Source organism: Lactuca sativa, chromosome 8 (genome assembly GCF_002870075.4).
Source record: "Lactuca sativa cultivar Salinas chromosome 8, Lsat_Salinas_v11, whole genome shotgun sequence".
Taxonomy (NCBI): domain Eukaryota; kingdom Viridiplantae; phylum Streptophyta; class Magnoliopsida; order Asterales; family Asteraceae; genus Lactuca; species Lactuca sativa.
In genome coordinates this window covers 327,029,352-327,041,072 of record NC_056630.2, presented here as the reverse complement: position 1 = coordinate 327,041,072, position 11,721 = coordinate 327,029,352, and positions in this window count along the sequence as shown.

Genomic DNA, 11,721 nt, shown 5'->3' with positions numbered 1-11,721 from the left:
TGTCCTTCAAAAGATAGGAGGCGAGTCTGACCTTGTCCCCCTTGGGACACCTGCTTGTACAGAATGCGTTGGCAACATTGGCCAACCACCTGCTGCTAGCGATGGGGTCCTTAGCCCCATGATAATTTGGCGCTCTGCAAGCTCTAAACTCTCGGAATTTCATAGTACGCACTCCCATCAAAGCCATTATCTTGGTACGAAAGGCTCCCAACCTCTCATCCAAGATCTCCAGCATACCCTCCTTGACCGTGCCAAAGATCATAGGAGTCTGACCTAGGATTTTGCGCGTAACCTCCGCTGATACAAACTCTCTCATACTCTCCTTGAGCTGATCAGTCCCTGAACCTGAGCCTGATCCCTCTCCGGCGCCTGACCCGCCCACTGGTCTCTCATGCAATGTCACCATGCTGAAAACATATCACAATAACTATCAGAATACTCATCACTGCTGAGGGACCATACACACACACTACAAGTTTCTCGGTCTCATCTCGGCCTTTCTCGAATCGAGTACGGAACCTCTGCTTTCAGTAGTACGGGCCCATACTACCTTCCACATCTATCCGTACTTTCCTCAAGAACTGCTTCGACTCCACCAAGTCCCTTACTACTACTGCTCCCAACACTATCTCATCCTAGGCTTACCCTAGGGAAACCTCGGACTCCACCCAAACCAGTCCTCAGCTGCTGAAGGCATCTTTGCGATGCCAATTAGCCATCACCTGAATACCATCACATGTGACAAGGCTCAAATAATCCTTCGAGTAAAAGACTTGTCCCTACAACGGTTAGACTCAAACGAGAGTTGCGCAATAGGGCCAAATCCAGCACTCTGAGATTATTCAACCCTGATCACATGTGACGTGACGTATTCACCTAATAGCTAACTCCCGTCACTCAGAATCCCACAATGCACAAAGCAAGCAGCATTTAGACAAGGGAAAATCTAACCATAACATACTCAAGCAATCATAATCTCATATCAAGAATCTGTAATAGCATGCAACATAATCTCATATACGCAGGCATAACCTAAACAGGCTACCCTACTACTGTCTAACCAATACCATCATGCAACTCAAAAGCACATAATACAGGCACATAAGGCATCCTCCCTAGATCCTTAGTCCTAATTCTAGCATACTATTCTACTAACTGATAATCATAACATTAACTTGTATGGGTATTTTGGGGTACTTACTTGAGCTCGGCTGATTGCATGCACCACACCCTTTTCTCTTATCAAAGTTCTTTTCTTTCTGAATTCTTTTTTGCTTTTCTAAAACTGTTTCATTTCTCAAAACTCTTTTACAAAACTGTCTTTTCATTTTGAAAACTTCTATAGCAATTCCTTAGTTTTAGTTCAGACACACCCGAGAGTATGTCTGAATCCCTCAAACCAAGGCTCTGATACCAACTTGTAACATCCCAAAAATCCGTACCAATTTTTTTCTTTAAATCATTATCAAAGCCATATTCATAAAAACATATCATAAGTCATAACATAAATTCATAGTATTAATTCCAAAACATAATTCATTATCAGAGTAAAACATCCCAGGCTGACTAATCAATGGTGTGTGCAATGCGATCACCCCAAGCTCTTCCCTCCGCTACCGGAAGTACCTGAAACCAAAACTGAAAACCGTAAGCACGAAGTTTAGTGAGTTCCCCAACCTACCACATACCCTGCACAAACACATACAACATATACTGGGCCACGCCCCTACCTCGGGCTCTGCCGGCTACAACGGCCCCGCCGCTCCAGGCCCTGCCTGGCTGCGAGCCCCTCTCGGATACATATCTGTTTCTTTTAGGCTCCGCCTGTCTCTAGGCCCCGCCCGCTAACCACATATAGTACAAAATAGCATATAACACATAACTGAACATATCCTACTACATTCTTGTCCTTAGGTCTCGCCTATCTTCGGCCTTGCCCCTGTCCTGTCACTAGTGAGTCATGGAACCCCGTCCAAGCTCCTACGGTAAGTGAGATACGGGCCCATGCCCACACTCACTCCATGCCTATCTCGGGCCTCGCCCATGCTCTGCTACTAATGAGATATGGAACACCTTCCATACTCTGCTATTGGTGAGATATGGGACCTCGCCCACACTCACCTTCCTACCAGGCACATACATGCATCACACAGACAACAATTATACTCTATCATGCAAACCAATCCTTGGGCACCCGCCCGACATCGGACCTTGGTCCGGAATATCATACTAGCAAATAGTGCCTAGGGCTAACCACCAGGTCTTCTTACTCATAACTACATGGGCCGGCATTATGGTAGTAGACCCATTCACACAAAGGGAAACTCACCTGCACTGCTGAACTTGCTGATAACCCTCTTGCCGCTGACCGACAATTCTCTGAACCGCTGCTCCACTAGCTCCCCGAGCAACCAATATCAGTATATATATATATATATATATATATATATATATATATATATATATATATATATCACTTAGTTCCAAACTGAACTCTAGAAGCCAAGCTAAGTCAACTCTGGTCAAAGTCAATCTTTCTGGCTGACTCTACTCGCCAAGTCAGCCCTTTGACTCGTCGAGTACATATACTCAGAACTCTCATAATGCGACCCAACTCGCCAAGTCACCCCAAGACTCATCGAGTTCAACGATCTATGAGTCCCATCCTGTCCAACTCATAGGGTCACCATTCAACTCACTGATCTGAGCCTTAACCAGAAGGGGTTAATGTGACAACCCGATATTTCAACTCTTTGTAACGACCAAAATGGGTCAAGTATTGTAACCACTTCTGAGTAATAAAAGTTATTTTCATAATAAAATGTATAAATAAGTTCCACTTAATTTCCTTCTATGATTAAATGTCTTTGAACCATGATCGTACGTGAAAAGAACGCCCAAATCCGACTTCCTATAGCGAAGTTATGATTTTTCCAAGTTCGGCTTAGCAACAGACAGCTAAAAACTCGAATCGGAGATCGAGCGACTTTTGGCCGGAATGACCTAAACGAGAATCGAAGGTCTCGACAATGGTATTCCAGCGGTAAAAAGTCTGGCAAAAACCGACATCAGATAAAGAAGTTATGAATTTTCTAAGAAATTCCTTAAACACGATGGATTTTTAATAAATAATAAAAAAATAATTTTGGAATTTGCCGACGGAGTCTAAACGAAAGTTGTAGAGCGTAGTCTCACCTACGCGAGGAGAGAAAGACCATCGAAAACGGAGTTCGTATGAAGAAGATATGAATTTTTGAAGTTTATTAAATAAATTAATTATTTATTTTATTCAAAATTCGGATATTATCCGAAGGGGAGTCAGCGTCCTCATCCGAGGTACGCGCTGCGTACCCCTGTACGCCCCGCGTAACCGAGAGGATTGGCCTCTGATCGTCCACGTCGCGCTATCCGAAGGAAACGACCCGTCCGACCCGACGTCCCATCCGACCCGCCGTCCCATCCGACCCGCGTACCCAGCAACCCGTCCCATCCGAACCGAGGCAGTCGAGGCTTCGGTCATGCATGACGTACGCGTACGAGCTGCGTACGAGCGTACGCCCCGCGTACCGAGGCAGACCAGCCTTACTATAAATAGGATGCGAGGGTTTCCAAAGAAAGGGCTCATTTCTCTTCTCTCTCTCTCTCAACTTTGCCTCGTTTTCTGTGTCCGTTCAAACCCGAAGCTCTGGTCTTTTTGGCTCAAGTCCCGAAGGTCGATTATACTCCCGAGATTCCCGATAATCCCGAGGAAAATCCGTTTCCCGAGACGAACTCTGCCCGGTTTTCCATCTCGCTATCTCCAAAACTTTCAAGTGAGTTTCATACCCCTTAATCAACCGTTTTAATTATTCTAAATACTTTTATATGCTTTCAAGGGGGGGGGGGGATTACAAGTAAAACACACGAGTATTATCGTGTGTTACATAAAGAAACTCTTTTATATACTGTTATATATTCAAATCACATGCGATTTATAAACCTTTAAGGAACTTTTATATATATATAACATATGTTACAATAGCATTTTATCCTTTAAAATATAAAGTTGTTGTAATGCATGTATAAACTAAACTGTTCTTAGATTATTCTTTTTTATCTTAGACTCTACACCAAAAATCTATGCTTTCATAAACAAGTGATTCTTTTTCTAGGTATTTCTAAACAAACAAGGCACACTTTTTGAAAACTATAATAGGTATAGTTTTACGAACAGATTTCTAACTCTTATGTACTAGAAACATATATTTCAAGAAGTTTACTTTCGTATACAAGAACAAACGTAACATTTTAACAAATAGATCTGTTTTTATACCACGGTTTTGTGAGACACTAACTTCATGTACGTTCGAGTACACATTTCAAGTCCTGTATTATATACCAGAATCCCTTGGAGGGGGAGCATGGCGTTTGTGTATAGATCTATACGGGCTTGACAACCCGCGCCCTGACTGTTAGCTGCAGTCCACCGTTTGGGGTGACAAACGTCATAACATTCCAACGCCTGAAGAACATTGTGTATAGGCATTCAGAGTCAATAGTATGGTTATAAAACTCACAAGGGGTATTAAAAATACATTGATTTACAAGGTTTTCAAACTCATTGGTTATTTTACATTTACATACATTTTGGAAACAAACATTGGTCTTGAGTGAAGGCTACTTTTATACTAGTAGAAAATATAGGATTTTCTAAACACAAACAAACAAAGATAAAACATTTCATTTCATTCAAACATTGTCACTTAAATACTTATGAAATTCACCAGCTTAAATGCTGATCTACTCTTTCAAAATTACTTGTATGTCCGAGGAAATCAGTAAATTTCAGGTATTCATTTCGCTTTTGATGAAGGGATGCTGCGGCGCCAGTTTAATCTCATATTTTGACATCATATTGTAATTGGTTTTGAACATGTAACTTTTGACAAATGTAAACTTTTAATTATATATATATATGATGGTTGTATTGCTTTCTTTACTATGTATTCATTTGTTACGTTACCACATGAAGTCATCCGCCCCCGAACGTTTCCGCCGTTCTGGTTTGGGGGTGTGACAGTTAATGTTTCGCGACCTGACTCGCTGAGTCCAAGAACCGACTCGTCGAGTCCATGACAATCTTCAACAGACTCGCATAGTTGTTCTTCCAACTCGTCGAGTCCATGCCCACCTTCATCCGACTCACCGAGTCCACCCATGTTACTCACCGAGTCCACACTGAATCCGAGAATTGCAAACGGATGTTTGCTGTCTTCATCGTTGGTAGGGTTGCTTCTCGGGGTGGAGACGATGGTTCGATATACACTGAATCCGAGAATTGCAAACGGAAATTAGAAGACAACGTGTAGAATATCTTTAGGCGGTGTAAAAGATAACGATGACCCATTTTTTAAGGCAGTCTGAAAACTAAAATATTACCTTTTAAAAGAATAACGGGCTGTGGCCAAAGTAGTAATTGAAGGAAAAAAAAATGACAGAAATGAGAATTTACAAAGTTTTCTGTTCACCATCTTTTTAACAATTAATAGTATATATAATATACATCCACATATCAAGTACCTGGTTGAAAGTAGTGTATTTATTAATCCATAGATAAATTTTAATATATTAGAACTTAGTTATTACAATACAACGAATGATAAGACAAACGGACAATAAGATGCACCGCTAAGTCTTTTTGTATGGTAAACCAATTCTTTTGAAGACTACATTCATAGATCGATAGAGAAGATGCAAAACAGTCTTGTCTGCATGACACAGAAGCTCTATTCTTGCAATAACTCAACAATTAATATTCTTAATATATATAGAACATACATTACAATATACCACACTGATACTAATAGGCCTACGGTTTTAAAATTCTAAACAACAGACGTTATAAGGTCTTCTTTCTCTCTTGAATTTTTATAATGGTTACCAATGTCAACAGTGGTTTCATAATCGTCTAAAAACCTCTTTTTGCGATTGGCAAAACAATGCATCTACATATCATCTTCCTTTTAATCGTGTTTTCGATACACACCAACCCACATCCACATGAAAATATTTCAACCAAGTAAAAACCAAAAAAATCGTAATGCTTGTTTCAACAAAAATAGATTATAACTTAATCTTAAACTAAATAAAACTTGAGGTTAAAAAACACTATCTATTGAAAAAAATTACCTATATTTTGGTTTATTAAAAAAAAAGTCACAATTGATATTTTGTTTAAAATTTAACCATAGAAATTTGTAATTGTTTGTAGTAACCTTGAAATTGAACAAATTTACGACTAATAACCGGTTTCAAAGGCTAAATTACAATATAATAATAATAATATACATAATAATAATAATAATAATAAAATCAGAGATGAAACTTTTATAAATATTTCCCTAATCTAAAATAAAAACAAAATTAAGATAAAATATTATTTTATAAGATTACCATTTTTATGTGGACAAATCCGCAACAAAGTGAATTCAATCCATAATTATGTAGCAGAATTGAACCTTTAGTTTTTCTCACTTATATCACCATGACGTGTTTGAAAATTATATTATTATTTGAATCTATATCACATACTTGCAACTTTTTAGTTGGATTTGCTTTAAAACAACCGGGAGCCAACAAGTATGTCCCAACTCCCAAACCTTTTAGTTTAAAGTTATATTCGCTCATGGCTGGAAAAGAAATTGTGTAGCACAGAACTATATATATATATATATATATATATATATATATATATATATATATATATATATATATATATATATATATATATATATAAAGTTATCTGTTACACTCACCACCAACCATTATAGTGATGGGTACCAACTTATCACCACATTCAACTACTAAAAGGTTGGGATACTCACCACTGTATCCCTTTTATTTTTTATTAATAAAATTAAAAATATATATTTAATTAATTAAAATGTAGAGAGAGATAGAGAAAAATAGAGAGAGAAACAAATTGATTAGGCGTGCTGGTTTGTGTTCCCTGCCACAATTGACTACCAAAATGCTTTACCACTAACCACCACAAACATTTCGGATGATGTTCACATTCGTGGTTAATGGCCACGTAGATCACGAAATGGTTCGTGACAAGCATATCAGATGGTCTAAGTAGGATCAAGTAGAAACTCAAAAAAATGTGTCGCTAATTCGCAAAATTTAGTGGTTATAAGACTGTGGGGACTGGCGTAGTAGGACCCCCCCCCCCCCCCCCTATACGGTCTTGGCCGCACCTCTCGCTTTTTTGCCGCATTTTGTGATTGGAGAATAGGAAAATTGACCGTTGAACAGTCAAAAAGTTAAACATTTAATTTTTTATAAATTAAACCATTTACCTTCATTTGTTCAAACAAAAACCAAAATTTTAGATTTTTCTATAGCTTTCTCTCTCCAAATTAATAGAAAATGTCATATTCTGAAGAATTTCAAGTTATTTTTTATGTTGTTATTTGTTTGTGTTTAAATGGCAGAACAAACGTATGACACTTTATGTAATAACACAGCCGATAGTTCTCAATGGAAAATAGGAAGATATATTTACAAAAAATCGCGAAGAAGCCTACCAACGTTTGATACAAGACTACTTTCACGAGAATGCCACTTATCAAGGGTACTATTTTCATAAGCGTTTCAGAATGTTCAAACGTTTATACGAGCATATAGTTGAAGATGCAACGAATGAGTAATTTTTTCCAACAATGCTCCAATGTTAGAGGTACACTCGGTTTCTCACTTCCTTACAAGAATACATAGTCGCACTTCGTCAATTAGCATATGGCATCATGCTTGATGCATTGGACAAGAGTTTTAGGATGTCTGCTAGGACTGCACGAGATAGTCTCCGTTATTTTTTGAAAATTGGGATTTAGTTTTATGGTCCAAAATATTTACGTAAGCCTATATATAATGACATCTTCAATTGCAAGCTCATCATGATAGCGTACATGGCTTTCCTGAGTATGGGAAAATTATCCTACCTCACACCATGCACGCTCATCAACTGGGCATGGGAAAATTGCCCTACCTCACACCCTGGTCAATTTACCTGAGGTGATCATGGTCACCCAAATGTTATACTTGAAGCGGTGGCATCACATGATCTAAGGATTTGACATGCTTTTTTTTGTTCTCCCGGTTCGATTAATGACATCAACATTCTTAATCGTTCACCTATATTTAACAGCATATATGACAGATTTGCACCAGATTCTTCTTTTGAAGGGCATAGAATGCCATATAAGTATAGTTATTATCTTGTTGATGGGATCTATCATGAGTATGTTGTGTTTGTTAGATTGCTTACATGTCCACACGTTTCTAGACGAAAAAAATTCAAGAAAGCTCAAGAAAGAGCTAAGAAGGATGTCGAGCGGGCATTTGGAGCTCTTAAGAAACGTTGGTTCATATTGAAAAAATCAACAATTTATTTCGGTGAGGAAAAACTTCAAGAAATCATGTATACATGTCTCATATTGCATAATATGATTATTAAAGACGAAGGAAGAGTGATATGTGTATATGACGAGCAAGAAACCATCCCCAAGACACAACCAATAGAAATTGGTGGCGACGAGTATATGAACAGGAGAACAGAGATACATTGCACTGAAACATTTCACAATCTTCGCACGAACTTGGTGGAACATATTTACAAGATTCAACACATTAAACTTAATTTGGATTCTCGGATGACTCGGAAGATGAGTTCTCAGAGAACAACTTTATATAGTATGTTTTAGTTATTTTATTTGTGTGTTTTTTTTAAGTTGTTTTAATCGTTTGATGTGTTCTTTCGTAAGTTTGTAGGATTTTTTTAATGTCATGTTTTTTTAAAGTAATGCAATGTAATGTTTTTTATTTTAAAGTAATGAAAACTTATGTTTTTTTTTTTTTTTGAAAAATAAGTTTTATTTAAATTAAATTATAGGAAAAAAAACAAAAAACAAAGAAACAAAAAAACAAAAGTGTGACACCACCCATTGGGTGTGACAAAAAAACCACACTTTTGTGGTTAAAAGTGATGTGACGCCTATGTGACAGTGAAGGGGTGCGATTTCAGTGGCATCACTCCCACCAACCTAATTAATCTAATCTTTTTTTTTCTTAAAATTTTGGAATGATATATAAGGTAATTATTGTTGAGATTTTCAGTGTATTCGAAATAGTGCTAATCTTTAAGGGTCAGAAGTGTCACATTGGTGAAATTGGAAGCAAGACTCACGCTCTTTTAGATGTTGTTTCTTTTTTTTTTTTTTTTTTTTTTTTTTTTTTATAAAAAACCCCTTCAAACCTCTTATTGCTTTGCGGCGCAGCACACACGCAACACTTTTCATCTCGCATTTGTTTGTTTTTTAGAAGTCTTCGGAGTAAAAAACATATGTGTTTGTTCTGTTTGGAGCAACACTTGTAATGCCTCTTCCAACATCTTCTTTTTTTTCTTGATGAATCTTGATTATATGTTGCTGAATTCTTATTTCACCTTTTTTTTTTATTCTTCCTGAATTATTATTTTTTTATATTGAATAATGATAATTTCTTACTAAAATATCATTATTATTGCTGAAATAACATTATTATTATTATTATTTTGCTGAAATATACTAAAATCTTGCGGAAATGTCGTAGATTATTAAATTTTCACTATTAAAAAAAATATTTTTTGTGTATAAAATCAATTTGTTTTGATTTTTAAATATTTGCAGTAGCATGTAGATGTTAAAAAACAAACACGCTTCTTATTGCATCCATGTGAATCTAGACTCAAACTAAGGAACTTCAAAAGTTTTAAAGAAAAATGATTTCAAATTATTTTCAAAAATAATCAAGGAGGATGTGATGTACGATCAGCTGGAGCCAGAAAGTATACCCCAAGTTACAACACTGTCATTGGATATGATATTTATGGTAGAACACCATGCTAGTGATAGGCTAGGGATCTTTAGGAATTACATGATAAAATTATCTGATGTATGATGCTTGATAGCTTAGAGTTATTTCTTGCATGGAATTGACATCATTACAGTAGTTTCTTAATGTATGCAGCACAATTATACATAACTAAGATTTTATAGCCTGAGAATGTTTGGATTGGCCTTATTTCCTGTTCTTTGGTTGGTTGTAGGCTTAGGGTAGAATCAAATATTCGACTATCTATAAGATCTAGTGTTACGTATGATTAGCACATGCGAGTGCTATAGGATTGGTGGAAGTTTCATGGGTGAGTATTTGCGTGGGCGGCCAATTAGAGGATAATATGTAGCCACTCATGAGAGGGAGAGGGTCAGTGTAACATCCCGAAATATCAAGAGTAGAGTTGAAGGGCTAAAAGAGTAAATTGGGAAAGAGCGACTCGTCGAGTCCATGGGTGGACTCGGCGAGTAGAGTCGCAACTTGGTCGCGTGTCAAGTGGCCGACTCGGCGAGTCAGTAAGATGGACTTGGCTAGTAGGCGCTGAGTGGAGAAAACCCTAATTCTCGGGGGTTGAGCCCTATATAAAGAACATAACATCCATTCCCCCATCCTCTTTACTCATCCTCAAGTCTAGAAACCCTAATTTCGTGGAGAAACCCCATTGTTGAGTGGATTGGAGCTTGGAGAGGTGATTGTTGAAGAGATCTTGAAGAAGAAGAGGCTTGGAGCAAAGGGCTTTGCTTGGATTCGAGTTCCATTGCAATTGGGCGTTCTTTTGAGGTAATATCTCATCCTTGGGTTGTTACTCTTATGGATTCATCATTTTGGGGTTGTGGGGAGCTTATCTTGGTATGTTTTGGAGTTTGGAAGTTAGATCTGAGGTTGCTACCTCAGATCTGGAGTGGTGATGGTCCAAATGTGCATAAAGTCCCTGTGTTGAGTGTTGGGTGAAGCTATCATGTCCCAAACCCTAGCCCTAATGTGCAAAATGCATAGATCTCTTTGGATTCACGTAAAGTTTGCCACTTTACGTGATGGATGGGTTGTAGAAGGCTAGATCTATGTTTTGGATCGATTGCATGGCCTGGAGTGCTTATGTATGGATACAGACCGATGGTACTCGGCGAGTCACATGGGTGGACTCGACGAGTTGCTTGAAGATAGGCTGGAACTCGATGAGTTGGAAGAACAACTCGACGAGTTGGAAGAACAACTCGGCGAGTTGGATGAAGATGGCCTGGAACTCAGCGAGTTGTATGAACAACTCGGCGAGTAGGTTGAAGATAGCTTTAGACTCGACGAGTCTATTCTTGGACTCTGCGAGTCTTGTCGAAGAGTCCCAATATTTTCTGGTTGACTCGAGAATCGGTGAGTCAAGGGATGACTCGGTGAGTTGTGTGCGAGTGGACTCAGAGTTGTTGGACTCGGCGAGTCTCGGGGTGACTCGGCGAGTTAGGTCGCAGATTGAGGGAAGTTCTGAGCATGGGGACTCGGCGAGTCATCGGGTTGACTCGGCGAGTAGAGTCAGTCAGGGGTTGACTTTGACCGAGGGTTGACCAGTTGTCTTCCAGGGGTATTTTGGTAATTGTGGGTATTAATGAGTTCAGTGCTTTGTTGTTGTTCAGTGGAGGAGTTCGTGTCGGAGTTTGGAGTAGCGGGATCTTATCCTTTCAGCCGGCAGTTTCGAGGTGAGTTATCCTCACTATATCAACAGGGTCTAAGGTACCATGGCCGGCCCTTATCGGATTGAGATCCGGGTAGTTGTTGTTATGTTATTGCTTTGGTATGATTCTATCCTGAGAGCTA